General features: G+C 41.9%; 2 long non-coding RNA genes across 2 annotated transcripts in view; one reads left to right on the top strand and one right to left on the bottom strand.

Moving 5' to 3' along the window:
- Positions 1 to 23,451, top strand: part of LOC123566837 (uncharacterized) — a 117,204-nt gene that overhangs the window by 6,579 nt on the left and 87,174 nt on the right. The window lies entirely within an intron of this gene.
- Positions 1,949 to 10,069, bottom strand: LOC107130933 (uncharacterized). The gene is made up of 4 exons (XR_001493708.3): positions 10,041 to 10,069; positions 8,731 to 8,737; positions 3,792 to 3,840; positions 1,949 to 2,398 (listed from the first exon to the last, which is right to left on the bottom strand). It is a non-coding gene; the product is annotated as an uncharacterized lncRNA (long non-coding RNA).

Here is a 23,451-nt window from a genome sequence, read left to right as displayed (position 1 = left end):
CAAGTAATTGACAAAGCCACAAACCAAACTCTGACCTTTCTGACTTTGAAGCTCATTCTCTAAACTGTGATGCTTGATAGTACTTTTAAACATTATTTCTATATTGAAATAAGTATAGATTTCTTGTGAAGCAGAATATAAATTTTCATGAATTGTAAGGATTTAAGAGAAGAGCTTTCAAATAAATTCGGCCTGTTTCTTGGATAGCTCTAAATCCTCAAATCCAGGAGTTTCTGCCTTTAAAGGTCCCAGGGAGGAAAATGTTGAGAAGCCCTTCTTGGGGATGACCTTCTAGCATACAGCAAGGGAAAGTTCAGAGGGGGAAGCATGGCACTTGAAAGAGCACTAGTAACTGTGATATTGAAAACTGTTAACACCTGGATCAACTGGGCACTGACTAATAGAAAAGAGCATTGGCTAAATAGGCCAGACACAGAGCATAGCTACCAGCTTAGCTTTAACTATGCCTACCATCTTCTTCCTGAAAAAAGAAGGCTACACGTCCTAGGCAAGGGACAGGAACCTAAAGAAGGGCGAAGATTTAATAAACTATCCACTGCAAATTTCTTTCACAGGTTCTAAACCGGCTCTTTCTCTTTTATGTTCTAGCCTTCATTAGTCTCCCAAATTAGAAACCTTAATGTCATTCTTGACTTAATTTCTCGATTGGACTAGAATCCAATCTTGATTTCTCCTGCTTATCTCATTGGTCCCCTGGTTGTACTTCGAGGGATAGAGAGAGAATTAGGTGTGCCTGGAGCAAAAAGACCAGAAAATATGATTCCATTGAAAAGGAAATTTTCTAGATGGAAGAGCAGGTAGAATTAGTTGGGATATGGTTTGGGCAAAGAAGTGGTAAGAGCATAGTGAGTGAGGACGAGAACACACTCCTGCACACACTCAATCTGTTAGGTCAGAGAGCACAGGAGGAAAGGTCAGGTTACGGAGGGCATGGAAGGTCATCTGTGCAGCTTATGGTCTATTCTAAGGGCAGTTGGAAGCTGTGGGAGGATTTTAGGCGGGGGTGGGGGGGCATGTAGAAAGATATGATTTGTATTTTCAAAAGATTACTCTGACTGCAATAATGAATTCTAGGATAGCAAGACTGGAAGCAGGCTAGGAAATTTTACAGATGTAGAGAAACAAGAGAGTGGTAGTTTGGATGGGAGCAGTGGTGAAGATGGAGACAAGATAAGATATTTTGAATATGATCATAGGTAGACTCCATAGAGAGCCCCCTGATATTATCCAGTTCAACTTCACCTTACAGATGAGAACTTTGGGGTTTGGAGAAGTAAAGAAATGTTGATGGCAGAACTACTACTCTGATGTGAGCGTTTAAATTCCAGCCTAAAACACTTCCCGTTGTACCATACTACTTTATATATTGTTTTGTGTGTGCTTGCTGTTATCTCTTCTGCCAGACTGTAAATTTTCTGAAAGCAGAGAAGTTGCCTTAAACGTGAACAACTGATAAACTTTTGGTTTGCAGAGGCTATGGCCAAGATACATTGTAGATGAAATGTAGACATAGTCCAACAGTCCCAGGATCACTCAAACCCAGGCACATAGATGAAGCTCATTGACATTTCTTAAATCAAAATGAAGTTGAATTACATACAAAGGTTCCAATCTGCGGAAAACCAAATCCCATTGAGATTCAGACTCCAAGAGAAAGTTCAGATTCTTGCTTGAGTTATGAGAAGGGAAAATTCTAGAGGAAACCCACATTAGTTCTTTATGGAGGAGAAGATAACTGCCCTTGCAGAAACTGTCCCAACTGACCCCAAATTGGGAAAGCATTTGCACATTCCCTTCCCTCAACTCAGGGAGGAGTTTCACATGGGCTTAGTGGAGGGTCCACATACCCTTCTTCGAGACCTGGCAATAGAGACTCTGATGGAAAGGGCAAATGGATGACAAATAGCTCCAGGGGACTCTCTTTTCACTTCTGCCTCTAGGCTGATAAAACAGCATTGGCTGAGCCATCATTTTGGGTGTTGTTTTTATCCAGAGGAATATGCAGAGCCAAGTAGAAGCCCAGGGGAAAGCAACCCTGGGGACTGGCCTCTCATACCTAGCTGTGGCTTAGGCTTCTGGCTAAAATAAAGGAAAATGGGAGAGAAACATCGAGTGTATAAATCATTTGATCTGATTCACTAAGGTAAATGAGCAGAAAGGGATTAAGGATAAAACCAGATAGAAATCATTATCAGGGATTAAGTCATAACTGGAAATAACAAGTGTTCATTTAACTCAACCATTTCCAGTGTTATCTCATTCAGGAGTCCAAGCTTGACAGGAAACAACTGGAGAGAGGTACAGATTGGGTGCAGGTGAGGAAACCCTCTCCATCTGGGATAGTTGGCAGCATCAAACACAGCCATCTGGAAAATCTCTAATAAAAAGATGCCACTTGATTTCAGACAAAATGCCAAACATTTGTGTCTGTTATTAATCATGAAGTTATTGAAAATTAGCTTTGAGTAGCTTGGGTACTGATGACCAATGAATTAACGGTCATTCCCTATACCTTATATTCGCCCTTTGTCTAGGTGTGTGCAGCGTTGGGTAAGGTCCTCCTTAGGACAGATCTATTTCCTTGTGTTCTCAGCCTCTCATTCTGTGTCCCTCTCCCTCTCTCTCTGGCACCTGGTGCTTTCTTGCTACAGTGAGGATGTTTGGAACTCCTAACCAGGTCTGCCCACCGATCGATGTCCTACGTTCCTAGATTATTCCTTTACTTTTCATTGATTCCATAAATCCTCCCACTTCCTCAGCACACTGATCTCATGAACCCACTTGGAGGAAAACAATCTGATTGACCTTATTTATGCTATGAGTTGGGTGATTTATGCCCTAAGATATGCATTTTTCAAATGGATGGATCTTAATGGTGGGACGATGTGGGAACAAGAGCCACCCCTTGCACTTCTAATATTGTCATGTACTTTTTCTTTCATTGCCCTTTTGTAGTTTGTAGTCACATAATTGTATAGTGAACTAATTAATTTCTTTCTTTGAATTAGATGACAAGTTTAGGAGAGTAAGGCCCATGACTGTGTGCATTTCTCAGCCCAAAGCCCCATGACTAGGCCAGAAAGGAGATGAGGGAATACTTCTAGTGTGAATAAATGAATGACAAATGAATGAATTGAATTTTCAAGTACAGGTAAGACAAGACTTTTTCAAATCTGCTCCAAAGCACAAAGACCAACCAAACAAAGAAGACCCTGAAATCGTGAAAATTGAAAGATTCGTGTAGGGAGCTAAACAATTACTAATTTTTTTTTAATCGTAGCATTGTGTAGAGATTTATTTAAATTAAAAAAGGAGGAGAGACTTCATTGGGGCTGACAGGTAGGTTCAAGGAAGCAAGGCCCAATTACTTAATACCCTTTGCTTTCAGGGCATCTTTCTCCTCAGATAAGAAAATAAATCAATATCATTAATTCCCACCTCCTTCCCCACTGCTCTGATGAGACGAATGATTTGGAAACAGAACCTCCAGCCTGAGCCCTGTGTTTCCAGCTCCCCAACTGGCAGTCCTGCCACCCACCCCTCCCACTCCTACCCCTTCCCCGATGCAGACCCTCTTTTTCTCTGGCTTCCTTGGTGATGAGATATGGGAGTGGGATGTTGTATATAAAATTTGCCATTTTAGCATGAGCTCAGCCTGCACTGCAGAGGTGTCCTTGTTCTGCCTGGGTTTCTATGAAAAGGAGATAATTTAGGTAAAAGTGCCTGGTGCATAGTAGGCACTCCTAACATGAGACTTCTTTTCCTCCTACCTTCTTAGTTCATTAAAACACTTCTGAACCACTGTTGTGCAGCAAGCATCTCTCTTTATCTTCTGGCCTAAAAAAGAGGTTAAAATGTTTATAATTAATTAAACTGAAAGACAGTAAACTGGGATTAGAAATGTACATATTTCTATATGTGAAAACGAACGAAGAAATTCTAAGTTGCGGTAGCCTGTATTCCCTAGAGTGGAGGACTCTGAGAGAGGGTGATTTATCTTTGAGCATCACTCAGGTGCCTTTTTTATAGAGTCCTGCTGTTGCTATGGAAATTGCATCTGTAGAAATGTGTGCAAATCTAGAATGGATTGCCAGTTGCATGAATAGGGAAGTGTGGGCAAGGGGCGGGCAGGCTGATACCTGTCAGTCTCCAGCACTGGTCCCGAAGAGAAAGAATGTGATTGAGGAACATGGAGAGAGTGCTGTGAGGCAGACACCACCAAAGACAGCTCAGTGCCTGAGAGACTCCAAGACTATTTAGATTCTCCAATCTCCACTCTACCACTTAGGATGACCATTATGTCTGTTATCTTAGTGTTTCTAATGGAATAAGAAATAATGAATGCTATTAATATAGCATCCCCTTTCACTGTCAGTGTTACCCTGGTTTAGTTGATAAACCAAATAGTCACACGATCACTACAGAATATAGTTTCCCCCATAAAATGAAAAAAACCAACTGGAAAGGATCCTGTCACACTTTTGACAAGATTTTATGCACAGGACTTAAGTCATTTATAAAGTTACTTTTTAGGTAAGAACTATGTCTCCCTTTCTCTGCACTTCTCCCACAGCTTCAATTGAACAGTTATGCTTCGTACCCACCCCAAAAGGAACATATATGTCTTTTATCATCTCACAGGGAAAAACTAAAGTTGTACTGAGTCACAGAACTGGGGATCTGCTAGGCTCACTCACTAGTGAAGTGACCAGCTCTTACATATCAGCCTTCCAGACTACCTATTTCAAAATTTGCACCACAAGGAAAAAATAAATGACTGCCTATAGTGAACCCTACGAGGCTGGACCATTCAAGGTTTCTTGCTGTGAGCAACATAAATAAGAAGGTGATATGTTGAAAGGACACTGGAGACATACAGAATCCTTGTGGGGAGGCTGGGGAACCAGATTTAGACAGTGGCAGGCAAAAAGTGGGCCTGGGCAGCCAGACCACAGCCAAGATCAATGTCACAGTTGTCCTGTTCAGACACTGCTGCCTCTGGCGGTGGGCATTGGACCCCACTGGTCCACCATGGTGGGCACCGTGGCCATGACTGCCCCACAGACTGGATGTTGTTGCCACTTTTGCTGCCTCTAACAGATGGAGAATCCATGATTCCTCCTTCTTTGCCTAATTAGCTTCTGATTCTAAGCCCCAGATGTGTGCATCTGATGGGCCAAGCCTACTCTGGGTGTGTAGGCTCTAGTAGCAAGCAAGGCTGGAAAAGTGAATATCAGCACTTTTTGGCTTCTACAGGAGAAAGTGGATTTTGTCTACAGCCACAGGAAATAAATTCTTTTTTTCATTTTTTATTTTTATTATTTTTATTTTTTTTAAAGACAGGGTCTCACTGTGTCACTCAGTCTGGAATGCGGTGGCACGATCATAGCCCACCACAACTTGGAACTCCTGGGCTTAAGCAATCCTCCTGCCTCAGCCTCCCAAGTCACTGGGACTACAGGTACACATTACCACACCTGGCTATTTATTTTTATTTTTTATTTTTGTAGATACAGGATCTTGCTATGCTGCCCAGGCTGGTCTCGAACTCCTGGCTTCAGGCAATCCTCCCACCTTAGCATCTCCATGTATTGGGATTACAGGCATGAACCACTGAGCCCACCCAGAAAGAAATTCAAATGCTCTGCAGCCTAAAATATATTTGCTACATGGGGAGATGATGAGAATTAAATCTGAGAATGTCAAGGGCCTCTATATATAGATTTTAGAAATAAGATCTCTTAATGTCTATCGAAATCAATGTCAAATGTTTCCAAACAAGGTCTTAAAGCAGGAGTCTCTCAGATTTCTAGAAAGGGGTGATAATTTTTAATTGTCCATGGCTTCGGGTCTAACGCTAAAAGAGGAAAGGGAAAGGAGGAAGAAAGGCTACTACTTAAAATTCCTGGGGACAGGGAAGTTCACAATCCTGGATTGAAGACGGGGAACATCTGCCAATTTTGCACCATCATCTGCCAGAAATTGCAAGCAACCACAGAGAAAGGATGTAATAGGATGGAAAGGTATTGAACCAAGGTCCAGAATTCTAATCACAGAGAGAAGGTAAGAATGTGGGCCATAGTAGACGAGAAGAATTCCATGGTGAGCTGAGTGTCACAAGGGAGTGGAGTCCTCCAGAAATCTTGAACACCTGGGTGGTTCATGCACCAGGCTGTGACTCAGAGAGAGCCTTTAGGAAAGAGGGACACAAGGATGATTTGAGCCAAAAAACATAGGAAGGGTCATCTAATTATGGGACAGGCCAGCTGTCAGGGCAAGAAAATTTGCCAATGTGTCGCTTTGCCTGCAAGTTATAGAAACCCAATGCTAATTAGCTCAGGCAAAAAGAGAATTTGTTGGAGGAATAAGGGGGTGCCTCATATAACTGCCAATAAAGCGTGGAAGGGGCAGCTCTGACCCAGTGATCAAATGTCCCCAGGGCTCTCTGTCTCTGTCTCTCATCTCTACTTCTCTCTGAAGAGCAGAGGCATCACCGCCTTGAAGCGGGAACAGCATTCAGCCCATCGGGGAACAGGATTGTTCACAGAGTTAAAGTCTTATGTCCTGTGGCTTCTACCCCCAGAGGGGAGATGCTCCTCTTCTTTTAGTCCCAACTCTGTGGAAATAATCTAATGAGTCTGGCCTCCCCAGGTCAGGTGTCCCAGTTTAAGTTTCTGACCATTTTAAAGGGCAATTGCTAGTTGTAGGCAAATAGCTAATATTGTTACCTACTCCCGGGGTGATCGATTGTGGATAGAGAGGTGAAGTCTTGATCAATCCACCCTGGGTTCATTCTCCTTTGGATCTGTCAGATATGCATGGAACAGGGTCGTGTAAAACAGGCACAGCCCTGGAGTTCCACCTCCCTGAGTCCTTGCTGTTCTCAGGGAAGGAAAAATCACTGTGAGCTTCAGTTGGTGTCTGTTACATCCAAGAATCTGGATGGGAATTGGAGCACAGAGTTTTTTCCTGGGAGGAAACAGGTAGGAGTCCCAATATTATATACCCTGTTTTGCCATTCCTGATAACAAGGCAGTTGGCTTGAGAGAACAGTATTGCCGAGAGCCCCTGAAGGGCCGGGACAATGTCTCATCACTGCTGGGTATATTCCAGGATGCTTGTGAGCGATCCACGATGGTGGGGTTGAAGGGGGCTTACTACAAACTTGAACTTATAAAGTGCTGGTGAGCATGGGCAAGTGCCCACTGTGCTGACCTGACAATGGGGAGGACTTGAGCTTAAGGAGGGCCTGTGGCAGGGACAACAGGCACCAAAGCCCCGTAAGAGCCACAGATGTTGGTTTTTGCTTGGAATTGTCAAAATGTAAAGGTAGCTTACCTTTCCTGCCTACTGTTCACTCCTAGATAACACATCTAAGGCTACCCAATTCACATTTGAAAAGGAAAAATGTGGTCAGTCTCTGTTTCCATCCCAAACAACTGCCATGAGGGATTCTTGAAGAAACTGACTTAATCGTACAATTGTTTTGATATCACACAAACAACCACAGTTTGTAGTTTGGAAAAAAATGTCTGTGTGCATTGACCTGACGCCAGCTGATGGCGGCTTCATCTCCCGGCCTGGCTGGGTTTTGCTGAAACCAGACCCTAAAAAGTATACTTACGATATTAAACTTGTATTTCTTAGTGTTGGAAGAATTTTCACTTTCTAAACAGAGTTGGATAATTGGAAAAGGACAGGGGAAACTCCCGAAAAACTGTAGCTGAGTGTATGCTTGACTGCTCGTGAGAGCAGGGACTGGCATCCGCCCCCTAACTTACATGTGCCACTGAACATTTTATATGAAGTTCTGTTTCAGGGACTCAGTTAAATCTATGTTTCACCCAGCTCTCTCCATATGATAAGTCGTGGTCTAACAGCCTTCTTCCACGGCAAAATAAAGCTCCACGAGTGGATTCAACCATCATCTGCTACTTGAAAATGCCTCAGAGTCATCTTTTTCTGTTTCTGCTTTTACTTAAGTTTCTGTCTTTTGGACACATTCTTAATTTTTTTTAATTAAAGCTCTATCCTTTTAGGGATATATGTCAACATATCAACTGCTTTGTCACATTCTTTGCTAATGCCAGTGTCATCAGAATTTAAAAAGCTGAAGTGAGGAATTGCGTTTTGGAATGAAAGCCACGTGAGCAGTAAGGGCAGCCAGCCAGAACCTTCTGGGGAAGAGAATGAAAGCAGAACTGTGGTGGAAGCGTTTAAATCCCCTTTACAGTTCCCGTCATCCTCCCCCATTTCCCAGCCTCTAGGGCCGACTGGAACAAAAGTGGTGTCATATTCCCTGGGCACACTGCCCTGCCACTGCACTTTTGTTTTTTCGAGTTTTTTTTTTTTTTTAAGACTTTTCTCTCTCTCTCTCTTTTTTTTTTTTTTAGTGCAGTTTTAGGTTCACAGTAAAATGGAGAGGAAGGTACAGAGGCTTCTTTCCTGTATACTCCCTGCCCCAACACAGGCACAACCTCCCCCATGACCAGCACTCCCCACCAGAGTGGTGCATCTGTGACGTCGACACGTCGTTATCATCCAAAGTCCACAGTTTACACTTGGGTTCATTCTTAGTGTCGTCCATTCCACGGTTTGGACAAATACGTGATAACATGTATCCTCCATTGTAATATCACACAGAATAGCTTCTTCCACTGCTCTCAAAATCCTCTCTGGTTCGCCTATTCAACCCTCTCTTCTCCTAACCTCTGGCCTCCATTGATGTTTTCATTGTCTCCACAGTTTTGCCTTTTCCAGAAGATTCTACAGTTGGAATCATGCAATATGGACCCTTATTGGATTGGTTTCTTTCACTTGGTCATGGGCATTTAAGTTTCCCCATGTCTTCCCATGGCTTGAAATGACAGCTCATTTCCTGCCACCATACTTTTAGTGTAAGCACCAAGTTTTTGCTCTTCCTGTCCCCACCTTGACAAAGCATACATTTTAGAATCATTTCCTTGCCACCAACTTCCCCTGTGTGGGTGAGAGAAAATCAGATTACACACCGAAGTCTAAACATCGTGCTTCTCCACTGGTTTCCTGGTACCCAGTGTCCTCCTGGGCTTTGAGATTTCCTGTTTGAAAACCAAATGTGTTTGCCACCTTGTGGTCTGTATTTTAAAATTTGTTTTTAGCCAGATATTGTTATCAATAAATTCATTGCCTAGGACTGTGAGTGTAAGTGTGCGCCACGTATTTGTCCTTGTTTAGGATTTCCCTTCCGTTTCACAATGATGGTTAAGGTTACGAGGCTATTCATATTGGACATTTGTACATCAGAAGTACAGAAATGTCTCTCAAAACCCTGCATATCAGAATAGTTAGTAGCATGTGGAAAAGTATCCAAGAAGCTATTTCATTTCCATGGCAGCCAGGACCCAGACGTGAAAGCTTTATAGATTAAAATCAATGCCTGAATTGCATTCAGAAAGCCTGAATTGCCTGTCAGACTTCAGGACCAGTGGCTCAATGTGATAAATGAGGTGGAGGGCTGCATCCAGGCAAGGGAGTGCGTGCTGCATTCGCCAGCACTTTGGATCCTTTTTCAAGGCAAATACCAAATGGAATGAATTACTGGGAAACAGCAAATGAATGTCAAGAATTTGAGATGTGGGGGTTATAATTTACTAATTACTGGGAAAAGATGAACACAAAATCAATGTGTGAAAGAATGTGGTAGGGGGAAGGCTAGATCAGGGAGACAAAGAGAGTTAGCTGCACAGAAGGCTGCTCCTATTTTCTGTTTTGATAAAAAGAGATGGATTTTAGAGGCATAGATACCTGGTTGAACTCTCAGGTTGGTCATTACCAGACTGTGTCATAAATTGTAATTAGCATGAAAAGATAAGTATATGAACACCAAGCTTCATGCCTGGCACATAGGGGGTAGTCAATAAATGTTAAATCTGCCTTTTCCCAGATCCCATTTTATTCTTTTCTTATGTAGTAAGCAATCTCAGCAGTAAATCATAACAGACTTTGCATGATGGTTCAGTGTTGGAGAATGAGCCTACCTTCCTCCCATAGCAGGTCACTGATATTCGAAGACAGTGAAGCAAAGATGCAGAATTGAGAAACTCACAGAAATGCTATCACAAAGACTGGGTTCACTATAAAACTGCATACATATAATAACTTTTTGATGCCTGTACAGATGTGTACAAAATAATGGACCATGGTTTTATTCTCCAGTGCTCTTGCCTGTCTTTTGTGACACTAATGCATGCTCTGAGCCCAATGGGAGCCAGGCAGAGTAGTCTTATCAATCAGGTGCTCCCAACAGGGCTACAGCTCTCAAGCAGCCAAGACAGGGACTTCCTAGGGTCTCCTTTTGGCCACCAGGGATAGGAAGGATGTCATCTGAAGAGGAACCATGGAGTAATTGAGCAAGATGTGGAAGAGCAGCCAAGAGACTCAGATGCTTATGTGGACATTTGCCAACCAGTTGTGCAAAATGAAGGGGTCAGACCAGAGCATCACTTCTTTCCCTACTTCTACTAGTTCTTTAAGACACTGTGTAAGGGGAATATGCACTCCCCTTCCTTTCTCGGTACTAGTGCCCTCGATTTTTGGATGTGAATATGGGTACTCAGAATGCAGACCACATTGGCCAGTCTTCCTTGCACCTGTGCCATGTGATGAGTTTCTGGACAATGATACGAAAACATAGGTAGTGTGTGCAACTCCTTGCAAGTATCATTGGAAAGGAGAGTGCATATGTCCTTCTGCTGTCCTTCCTTGTTCTTGCCATGTTTGTAATGGCTGAAACTGGACAGCCATCTTGGACATGGATGTGGAAGCTACAAGCTGTGGAAGGCAGAGCAATGCAACAGAAGGAGACGGGGTTCCTGAGGCTGTCTGGGGCCATGGCCAACCCTAGACTAGATTTCTTTTATGTGTAAAGGAAAAATGTCAGCTATTCTGGATTTTATGTTATTCAAAATTAAACCTTAATCTTAATTAACTAATAGAGGTTTGAATAGATGTTCTACTAAAATAGGTCCCTTGGGCAAATAAATCCTGGAAATGCTGTGTATTACAGACACTTTTTAAAGATTTGCAATGCACCTTAACACATTACAGGCTCGTATCCGTGGGCTCTTGCAACTCAGAATGTAATCCCTGGACCAGCAGCATCAATATCACCCAGGAGCTTCTTACAAATGCAGAATCTGGCCAGGCTCAGTGGCTCATGCCTGTAATCTCAACACTTTGAAAGGCTGAGGTAGCAAGATCCTGGAGACCAAGAGTTTAAGACAAGCCTGGGAAACATCGCAAGACCCTATCTCTATTTTTTTTTAAATGTAGAATCTCAGGCAACCCCAAACCTACTGGGTCAGAATCTCCATTTTTAACAAGACTCCCAGGTTATTTGTCTGCACATTTGGTTGAGAAGCACTAACATAGATTACAATATGGAAATGGCATTCTATGGTCTTTGAGTCTGGAACAGAAGTGGCAGCATACTGCCAGTGGGTATGTCTGGAGCTCCTGGGGCAGAGGAGTGAGCATGGGTGGTTTTCACAGCCATAGAATGGCCGTGTGCTCTTCAAGCCTGAGGCTGCTTCTACCAACTCCATGAATCTTCCAAAAAATTTCAGCTCTGAGTTTTGAGGCATTTTCAGGACCAAGCCATCTTGGTTGACATCCCCCGAGCTAGGAGTTTGTGGCAGACATCCTCTTTCTCCGCTTCTGGAGACTTTTGCTTCTGTAGGGATCTGGATCTCTAGCCAGAGTGTCTCCCTGCTGCTGCACACCTTGGTGTCCTACAACTGCTTTTCTTCGCAAGTTACGTCTAGATCTACAGGAGAGGTGAGAAGGGGCCTTCAGGAGACCCAGCACTACCTGCCAGAGGCCACAGGAGCAGCTGGGTGGGCAAAAACTCTGTCAGTCATTTTTATTCTCACACAAACTCACATAGGGGCACCTGGACGTCTAACTAACCAGAACAACAGTTGAACTAGGTTATTTTGTGTGTGTGAATCAGTAACCGATTAGATCATTTCCATTTACTTTTTGCTTTCTGGTTTATCTGGTGATAGTATGTCAAAGTCATTACTCGCTAGTGGTAAGAATCTTCTTCTCCAGAGCCAGACTTTCTGGGTTTGGCTCCAGGCTCACCAGGTGCCAGCTGCAAGACTTCACTCAAATCACTTAACCTTCATCCCTCCAAGCCTCAGTTACTTCATCTGTAAAGTGGGGATTAGGGTGGTATCTACCTCCTAGGTTGGTTGTAAGAATTACATATGAAATATATGTGAAGCACTTACACTTCTTCCTGGCTAATAGGAAACCCTATATAACTACAATAAAATTTAAATATATATATATATATATATATATACACACACACATACACACACACAAGTAATAAGTTATTACCACTATATCATAATTTGGGGAGTCAAAATCTAAATCATGTGAATAAAAATCTAAAAATGAGGAATGTAAAGAAGTACAGATATGAATTGACAAAGCAAATGACTGTCAGTTTCATTAAAGCAAAGCAGACAATTTGAACAAAAACACACACTTAATAAATGTCCACTGAGTGCCAAGGTATGAGGTCCATGCAGGGCACTGTGGAAATGCAATGATATAACAGATGACAGCCCAGTGCTGTGATTCAGTGGAGGAGGAAGAGAGATGCACAAATATCATATTAAAAGACAAATGTAGAAAGTGCTATACAATATTCTGTGAAAGAAGCAAAGCACGCCTGCAATTCCAGCACTTTTGGAAGCCAAGGGGGGTGGATTGCTTGAGGCCGGGGGTTTGAGACTGGCCTGAGAAACACGATGAAACTGCATCTCTACTAGCCAGGTGTGGTGGTGGTCACCTGTGGTCCCAGCTACTCGGGAGGCTGAGGCAGGAGAATCGCTTGAACCCGGGAGTCGTAGGTTGCAGTGAGCCGAGATTGTTCACTGCACTCCAGGCTGGGCAACAGAAAAAAAAAAAAAAAAAAAAAAGAAGGAGCAAAGCACATAATGATAATAATAGGTACCTGCAGTATAAATCACTCTCATTTTACAAATCAATAGGTGGAACTTCAAAGATATTAAGAAAATAGCTAAGCTCTCGGACCTATAAAGGAAAAAGGTAGGATTCAAACTCAGGTCTGCCTGATGTCAGAGTCCTTGCTTTCTCTGCTACACTAGATTGACTACAGAACATAACAGACACTTCATACAGAAGGTAACATTTCAACTTGACCTCGAAAGATGAGTTGGATTTTCTTTTTCTTTTCTTTTCTTTTCTTTTTTTTTTTTTTTTTTATTATACTTTAAGTTCTGGGATACTTGTGCAGAAGAACGTGGAGGTTTGTTACATAGATATACATGTGCCATGGTGGCTTGCTGCACCCATCAACCTGTTGTCTACATTACATATTTCTCCTAATGCTATCTCTCTGCTAACCCCCCACCCCTGTCAGGTGCTGGTGTGTGAGGTTCTCCTCCCTGTGTCCAAGTGGTCTCATTGTTCAACTCCCACTTATGAGTGAGAACATGTGGTGTTTGGTTTTCTGTTTCTGTGTTAGTTTGCTGAGAATTATGGTTTCCAGTTCATCCCTGTCCCTGCAAAGGACATGAAATCATCCTTTTTCATGGCTCCATAGCTTTCCATGGTATATATGTGCCATGTTTTCTTTATCAAGTCTATCACTGATGGGCATTTGGGTTGGTTCCAAGTCTTTGTTACTGTGAATAGTGCTTCAATAAACATACATGTGCACTTGTCTTTATAGTAGAACGATTTATAATTCTTTGGGTATATACCCAGTAATGGGATTGCTGGGTCAAATGGTATTTCTGGATCTAGATCCTTGAGGAATTGCCACCCTGTCTTCCACAATGGTTGAACTAATTTACACTCCTACCAACAGTGTAAAAGCGTTCGTATTTCTCCACATACTCTCCAGCATCTCTTGTTTCCTGACTTTTTAATAATCGCCTTTCTAACTGGCATGAGATGATATCTCGTTGTGGTTTCGATTTGCATTTCTCTGATGACCGGTGATGAAGAGCTTTTCTTCCTGTTTGTGGGCTGCATAAATGTCTTCTTTTGAGAGTGTCTGTTCATATCCTTCACCCACTTTTTGATGTGTTTGTTTGTTTTTTTCTTGTAAATTTGTTTAAGTTATTTGTACTCTGGATATTAGCCCTTTGTCAGATGGATGGATTGCAAAACTTTTCCCCCATTCTGTAGATTGCCTGTTCACTCTGATGATAGTTTCTTCTGCTGTGCAGAAGCTCTTTAGTTTAATTAGATCCCATTTATCAATTTTGGTTTTTGTTGCCATTGCTTTTGGTGTTTTAGTCATGAAATCTTTGACCATGCCTATGTCCTGAATGGTATTGCCTAGGTTTTCTTCAATAGTTTTTTCGGTTTTAGGTCTTACATTTAAGTCTTTGATCCATCTTAGGTTAATTTTTGTATAAGGTGTAAGAAAGGGGTCTAGTTTCAGTTTTCTGCATATGGCTAGCCAGTTTTCCCAACATCATTTATTAAATAGGGAATCCTTTCTCCATTGCTTGTTTTTGTCAGGTTTGTCAAAGATCAGATGGATGTGGATGTGTGGTGCTTTTTCTGAGCTTCTGTTCTGTTGCATTGGTCTGTATATCTGTTTTGGTACCACTACCATGCTGTTTTGATTACTGTAGCCTTGTAGTAGAGTTTGAAGTCAGGTAGCATGATGTGTCCAGTTTTGTTCTTTTTGCTTAGTATTGTCTTGGCTCTTTTTTGGTTCCATATGAAATTTAAAGTAGTTTTTTCTAATTCTGTGAAGAAAGTCAATGGTAGCTTGATGGGGATAGTTTTGAATCTGTAAATTACTTTGGGCAGTATGGCCATTTTCACGATATTGATTCTTTCTATCCATGAGCATGGAATGTTCTTCCATTTGTTTGTTTCCTCTCTTATTTCCTTGAGCAGTGGTTTGTAGTTCTCCTTGAAGAGGTCCTTCACATCCCTTGTAAGTTGCATTGCTAGGTATTTTATTCTGTTTGTAGCAATTGTGAATGGAAGTTCACTCATGATTTGGTTCTCTGTTTTTCTATTATTGGTGTATAGGAATGCTTGTGATTTTTGCATATTGATTTTGTATCCCGAGACTTTGCTGAAGTTGCTTATCAGCTTAAAGAGATTTGGGGCTGAGATGATGGGGTTTTCTAAATATACAATCATGTCATCTGCAAACAGAGACAATTTGACTTCCTCTCTTCCTATTTGAATGCGCTTTATTTCATTCTCTTGTCTGATTGCCCTGGCCAGAACTTCCAGTACTATGTTGAATAGGAATGGTGAGAGAAGGCATCCTTGGCTTGTGCTGGCTTTCAAAGGGAATGCTTCCAACTTTTGCCCATTCAGTATGATGTTGGCTGTGGGTTTGTCATAAAAAGCTCTTATTATTTTGAGATATGTTCCATCAATACCTAGTTTATTGAGAGTTTTTAGCATGAAGGGGTGTTGAATTTTATCGAAGGCCTTTTCTGCATCTATTGAGATAATCATGTGGTTTTTGTCATTAGATTTCAAGCAGAGCTGGGAAAGGCCAGGGACTTGTGGTGGGCTGAAGAGCACTTCCTGCCCAATGCATAGATGGCCAAGGCTGGCAGAAGGGACCAGAGGCCACAGAAGCAAAGGAACTGTGACACATCAAGATGCATAAGTGATGGGGGTCACGTGGTGGAGGATCTCGTATAAGAGATTGCAGGTGGAACACTGAGGAGGCTGTGTAGCAAGCACACTAAACTCATTTAAAGGCTTTGCAAATCTAAAAAGCCAAACCAAACCAAACAACCCACTGTACTTACAAACAAGTCTGCAGTGATTCTGGCCCTCCAATGACCAGTTTTCATATTCTGCCCAGCAGTGATGTCCCCACGAAACAGTGGCTTACAGCTAGAGGCAAGGAGACCAATTAGGAGGCTGTGTGGAGAGAACAATGAGGGTCAGGACTAAGAGAATGGCAGTGGGGCAGAATCTGCTGTGCAGTTAAGAAATCAAAAAATTCTGTGAATTACTAAACAGCTGGAATTTAAATCTGCTCATATCACTTCCTTAATTATCACTTGTCATGGGGGCAAAGAGACACATCAACTAAGCATTATCCACAGGTCTGCTTCTGAAGCTTCTAAAATTCAAATGGATGAAATTACTTTCTGTAATCCTTGTGATTTAACTGCATGCAGCCTCACAGCCAGAAAGGGAGGGGGCGGGGAGGAGTGAGGATGGTTAAATAAAAACAGTTCTATTTCTGGCATGCTTTAATGACAACCTTGTCTTAGAAATATTTCTTTTGTGCGATGTCTTTTCTCTTCAGTATCATTGAAAGTGTTTTTAATTTCAAGGAGAGGCTGTGGCACGGGATGTTAATCAATGAAATTCTGGCACGCTTTTCTATGAACAGGGCTCATTATTTATATTTACCAGTGACAGAGATGAGTTCTTCAACCCAGGCAATATTATCATTCATGCCTGGTTAATTAAAGAAGAAACAAATGCCTTAGGAAACTCATCCTGATATTAGAGGGAGGGAGAAGGACCTATTTTAGGTCTTGGGATATTTCATTTCCCCAAAGCCCTCCCTGTGAGTCACAGGACAGAAATTGGAGGCAGAGAAAGCAGAATAGCATAGTCGTCCAGACTAAAAAATAAGTTTTGGCTGAAAGACTGGATAATGGCATTTATGTATTCCTTGCTTGCGAGGCTCTGCAGTGCTTTCTGTTATGTATGCATGGGATGCAGCAGGCAATGCCAGCGTTTTTGTTCCTCTGAATTCCTGTCGTTGGACACTGCCAGGATTTAGGGTGGGGTCAGTCCTGGGCCATTTTAGCCCCAATAAAGGTCTGTTTTATTAAAGGCCTGCTTGTCCCTTGCCTGTTTACTGCTGCCTAATACAACACGTTCTTTATCTCTTTTTGGCTCTGCCCCAAAGAAAGCAGGGAGGCTTGTTGCTGCTTGGATTCCAGTTTCTGTCTCCAGTCTGGTCTTGTGGGGTTTAGGGATTGGAAATGGGGAAGAGCTAGAGCACAGCATTTAGGATTAAGTTTTATACTATTCTGTACTCCAATTATTAAAACAACAATGATGATGATGCTTCTGACGTGCCCTGTTGGGCTGTTTCTTTCCCATCCTTTTGGTGAGTAGCTGTGCTGTGTCATTCTCATGCTCCCCTGTCCTTCTGGTGACGATGAGGCCCATGTTACAAGGCCCACAGAGGTGAGAAGTGAAGACTGTGACCATGGAGGGTGTTGCGCTGGGAAAACTAGCTGGTATATTGGGAATGTGAGCTATGAGTGTATCTGAATTTTAACCATGTTCTCACTAACTTATCTGGTCCTGAGAGTCACCAAGCTAACAGACTGGGTCAATCACCAACAGAGCCGGCTTCCTGAACATGTGATCTATGCAGTTACACAGCCTCTGCACTTAAAAATAAAAAGCCCTGCCCCTGGTTTAAATTTTGCTACCATCATCTGGAAATTTCTTAAGACCTTTTAAACAAAGGGTCCACATTTTCTTTTTGCACTGGCCCTTGCACACCATGTAGCCAGTCCTGACTAGAAGATCAGATCTTCAAACAATCCTAATACAATCAGTTGTGAAGATCATTTAGCTTTTAGGCTTCCCCAGAAGTATTACAATTTCCAGAGGGTTAAAGGAAGCACCTGAGACAGTGAGAAGGCACACCTGCTAAATCCTGAGATCTATCTACAGTAGAGGAGCCAGGCTCATTGATTCTGTCGAAAGGCAAAGTGTGATGCAGCCTTGAACATGCCCATCCCAGCGGTGCTAGGGTGTTCAGAAAAGAGGGTGATTGGCAGTGGCAGATGCAGCTGTGTGGTCAAGGAGGCGAAGTATAAAGAGGCGTTTTATTATGCCCTCAAAGAAGTAATTGGAGACCTGGAGAAACTGTAGAAGAGAAGAGTACAAGCTGGCTGGAATCCAGAGGAGAATTCCAAAAGTGGAATTGGAGATAGCAAGAAAAAGACCATGTTAGAGGAATTTAGAGTGGGTGAGAGTTGGTGAGGGCTGAATATTTGTGGATGGGTAGCCTGTACCTGTCTGAAGGTCACTGGAAGGTAGTGAGCGCAGAGGGAAAGAGTGATGAAGGAGTGGGGAAGAAGAACACAGTCTGGAAAACTAACGTTGCAAAGGAGAAGTTAGAGAGGCAGTAGATATTACAAAGGATCCAGCTTGTATCTGAGAGCCTCCACATCCTCACCTCTCAATTTGTGAGACCCTGAGCAGCAAAGGACTGGGGCAGAAGGAAGGCTGCTTCTGCAAATCTAGTCTGGAAACATCTGCAGCAAAATCACATATGGTGCTTATTACAAATGTATTTTCTAGATCCCATCCTGGACCTTCACTATCAGGTCCCTTGAGGACTTGGAGGTGGGAGGGCAAGATTCAGCCTTTTAAACGAGAGTTTCAGAGAAATCCTGATGAAATTCAACCTTTAAAAGCAAAGAGGATGGAGGAATACAGCTAAGGCAGATTTTGGAGGCCTGACCATACGGCATAGTGATGCAGAGGCTGAGCGAAGAAGGAAGAGGTGTAAGCACAGGTAGCCTGGGCCTGCTAGCATGGAGGCCAGCCTAGCCTGAGATAACGGCAATGCCTATCTGTCACAGAGGGAGGTTCTTGTCTGCAAAGTCCCCAAAGGGACCTCCTGCCAACCACATTCCTACCACCCCTTACCTTGCTGGAAGTGACTCTTTCCTGCAACCACCAAGTGGGATAAAGAGTTTCCACTAAAGACTATGCTCCTGAAAGTTGAAGTCTGGTATCTTGCTTTTGTAAGATTTTGCTTGGTTCTTAGATTCAGCCTCTTACTCAGTTTCCCTAGCTGCCAGATTCCTGTTCGCTTTCAAATCCTTCTTGATTAATCCCTGATTGATGTTTCACTAATCAACTGATGATTTCTTCCAGACAGACTAGTTTTGCTCCTCTGCTGTCTGATCCCTAGAGAACTTCTCAAAGTATCAGTCATGTCATAATTCCTGAACGTTTTTGACAACTCTCCTTCTCAAACTTGAACATGCAGACAAATCACCTGGGAAGGCACATTCTGGTTTAGTGGATGTGGGATGGGATCTGAGACTCTGCTTTTCTCATTCTAGCAAGCTCCCGGGTGATGCTTATGCTGCTGGTCCATGGACCACACTCTGAGTACCAAGGTTTTCATAATTTTTCCACTTGTATTAAGGGCTTGAAAGCAACATCCATTGCTTATGACACATTTTAAATGCAAATGTTATTTCTTTTTATTCTAGGTGGGTGAATTGAGTGAATTAGCTTTCTAAAAATAAAGCTTTGGAATTATGGCAAATATTTTACAATAGTAATACTTCAGGATGGAGAAGATGGTCATTATTAAACATACATCCTAGGATTTTCTGTCAGTAAATCCTTCCACTTTTTCCTCACGGTCCTCCTCACACCATTCCTGCATTTCTCAACTTTAGACAGCAAAACTCTTGGAATGATCTGTATTTATTCAGAGGTGTCTTCGTCTCCACTCTCCCTTTAAATGTCTAAAGTGGAATTCTGTTTTCACAATTTTACTGAAATTACACATTTTAGGACATCAGCAATCTCTCAGTCACTGGATCTAATGGCTCCTCAGCCTCAATTTGCTTTTCTTCTCTAAGGTATGTGATGCTATTTGCCTTACTCTTTCTTCCCTTGGCTTCCTGACCATTAGTGTATACTAATTCACCACCTGCCTCACCACGGTTAGATCTTCTTTACTATCTCCTTTTTCTGCACCCATCTCAATTGCACAGGCCAAGGAACGGACCTACATCCAGGGCTGTTCTTTGTCTACCCTTATTCTTTTGGAGATCTCATCTATTCACATGGTCTTAACTATTTGCACCAGGCAAATGTCCACCAAAGCCTCAACCTCCAGTGCTGACCTCTCCTTGAAGCTCTAGCCCTCATGTTTAATTGCCCACTCCATGTTTCCACTGTTACCTTTAAACTTTTTCTTCTGCCCAAATGTCCCTAGCTGCTTGTAGCAAGTATGAATTTTCAATCATAAACTCAAAAGGTCAAAAAACATCACATTACTTATTTTTCTTTAAATTAATATAAATCTGACTCTGCAATCCCTTTCTCCCAAGCTGGCAGGAAGTTCAAATCATATATCATAGGGGCAAAGCCCAACCCTTTTTTTTTTTTTTTTTTTTTTTGAGATGGGGTCTCACTCTGTCACCCAGGCTGGAGTGCAATGGTACAATCTTGGCTCACTGCAACTTCCACCTCCTGGGCTCAAGCAATTCTCCTGTCTCAGCTTCCCCAGTAGCTGGGACTACAGGTGCATGCCACCATGCCCGGCTAATTGTTATATTTTTAGTAGAGATGGGGTTTCACCATGTTGGCTAGTCTGGTCGCGAACTCCTGACCTCAAGTGATCTGCCCTCCTTGGCCTCCCAAAGTTCTGGGATTACAGGCATGAGAAAATACCAAATGCCAGATCTCCTCAAAAGGGTCATGAGGAAAATTTTTGGGGTGATAGATATGTTCACTATGTTTTATATGTTCACATTATAAGTGATGGTTTCTTCACTTATGCCTAAAAAGAGCTGTTAAAATAATTTAAAAATACTTTTGTAAAATATTTCAAAAATTCAGATAAACAAAGGATACTATAATAAACATTCGTGTACCCACTACTAAGTTTTGACAGATCTTAACATTTTTCTATGGTTCCTTTAGATTTAAATCATTAGATATACCTGAAGCTTCTATGATCCTTCCTAATCCAATTTCCTTTCTACCTCCCTTACTCCAAATGCAAGCATTATCCTGACTTTAATGATTGTGGACCTCATGAGGGTTTGAGATGCTTTGTTTGTATGCCCATAGATAATACATAGTATACTTGTATATGGTTTGTATATTGGGAATCTTAACATAAATGGTAACTTCCTCCCAAAACTTCTTATTGATACTCAACACTGTTTTTTGAAATGTATCCATGTGGCTCTAGTTGATTCATTTAGCAGTTCATTTTGTGAATATACACAATGTATTTAAACATCCTACTCTTGGATTTTTAAGCTGTTTCCAATTTTCTAGTCTTACAAACAACGTTGCCCTTCTACATCCTTGTACCTTTTGTGAGTATATACCTAGATGTTTATACTAGGTATATACTAGTATATATGTATGTGAGTATATACCTAGACGTTTTCTGGGAATCTTCAGTTTTAGTAGCTAGAGCTAAATGGCTCTCCAAAGTGGATTATATTCACATAGCAGTTAGCATTCCCATTGCTCCTCATCCCTACACACTTTAAAATGTGAGACATGGGAATCTTCAACTCCTCCTCCTGGGAGAACCTATCTTCAGGTTTCTCCAGGTGCACCTTGCAGCCCTCCTCTCTGAATTTAGCCATCTTCCTGGAGGGCAGCTGGGAGCTGAGATGGGTGCATGCTTCTCATGGGACTCTCTTCCTAGTCTCTTCAAATTCACCTCTGCTGCCTTCTCTTCCCCTAACATTGAAAAAACTCCTTTCTCAGTTATTATTGCTCATCATTCTGGGATATCCACCACCATCCCTTGGTGAGCTTCAGGTTTTAAAAAAGACAGGTAGAGCTGACAGCTCTTCAAACAAAGAAATAGGAAAGGCCTGCCTGCTTTTGTGGAATTAGTGGGGGGTTGGAGATGGGGAAGGAGTAAGATGCAATTTGGCATATCAAAAACTGTCCTCCCCATAAAAATGGTACTTTATCATCCAGAAGCCAAACTCCATGACCCATTTATACAGTTCTGACATCCAGTCTTCACTTTCTGTCAATTCTTCATTAAAATGCCCTTCTTAGTCTGTGCACTAACACTATTCTAGACCTTCATCTCACAGTCAGCACTGGGCTCCCATCTTCTCTTCCCACTCCACTCACCCTCATACTCCCATGCCTTTCTTCAAATGAGCACCAGAGTGATTTTCCTAGAAGACCACTATGAACATTTCATTGTCTTGCTTAGAGGCTTTTAAAGGCTCCCTCTTGCCTGCAAGGTAAGGTTCAGATTTCCTAACCCGACAGTCATGGCCTGTTTCAATCTGGTCCTATCTATAGTTAACTCCGTGTCTTTCCTATATGATGAACCCTCTGCTCTGGCTGGCTGGTCTCCTTCATCCTCCAAATAGCTCCGTCACTTTTCAGTGGCTTCTCCTCCTTGACGGATACTTTCCTTTTTTATCAGGCTTAGACCCAGCTCCTTCTGTTCCACCCAGCTTCTATAACTCTATCTACCACCACTATCTTTTAAACTCAAGCTGTTTATTACATCCAGGTCAAGTACTTGGGCAGTTAACCCCAGTTTGCTTTATGATAGTTTTGTCTTGCTATTTGACTTTTCACATATGTATTTATGTTTGTCTTGGCATTTAAGGCTATTGTTTTCCTAATGTATGTTACATAGACATGAGTTTCTGCAGCTGCCCAAAACAAAAAAGTTAATTGTGTTTGAATAACTTTAGAATTATTTGGGGTATGCTTTAGGAAAGACTGCATAGCATACGCCTCTCTAGAAGGTTCACATTGCACATGAGCATAGTAAAAGATCTGAAAAGTCCTGTGCCAATTAAAACTTGGCTTAATTATTTTCTGATTCTTAATTACCAAGGAAATTGTTTTTGTCTTATATTCATATTCCTAAGATTTTAGTGCTCCTCAGAAGACTCTTTGGAAAGCATGGAATTAAATTAGAAACTCCTTACCTGTCATTTTAATCCTACCATGGTGGCTAGCCCAGTGACTTAGTACTCAGAAGGTGCTCAGGGAATATTTGGGGATTTGGTGAATAATCATGAATGTTTTAGTCAATTACTGATCTAAACTCTTCTAAGAGTCTCTTTCTGTGCAGTCTTTATAATGCTGTAAAACAAATAAATAACCTTGCTTCCAGTTCTTATTAAATTTATTGGCACTAGACACTGAAAGTAATGGAATTTCTAGGTCTTCTATATGCTTCTGTGTCTGCTTGAGAAAGATAATCGGTGCTTGTACACAGTGGGAACATAAAAACTTCACAGAATTTTCCACTCCCAGTACACCAGACTCAGGGTTGGCTTCTTGTCATTTAAATGCCTGCCTTATCATTTTATTTGACTCAGAGAAATCATTCAGAGAAAAGCTCAGGAACCGTCTGGACTCCCTGAAAAGGAACTGACTCAGAACTTTTCTACAGATGAAATGTACTTCTAGGTCTCATTGTTTTTCACATTTGTGGGTTTGGATGTGCTTTTACCAGCATGTTGGATAGAAAAAGCAATGGCGGTTTGAATCTGAATCTGAGATAGCAAAAGAAAAATAACTGCAATTAGTTCAACAGCTAAAATTTTGGTAGACTTACTAGTAACTCAAAAGGTTGACCTCAGAATTCAAAAGTAAGAGTAAAAATTTGAACCC

The sequence above is a fragment of the Macaca fascicularis genome, chromosome 9 (assembly GCF_037993035.2).
Source record: "Macaca fascicularis isolate 582-1 chromosome 9, T2T-MFA8v1.1".
NCBI classification, from domain to species: Eukaryota; Metazoa; Chordata; class Mammalia; order Primates; family Cercopithecidae; genus Macaca; species Macaca fascicularis.
This window is presented reverse-complemented; position numbering and strand designations above follow the sequence as displayed.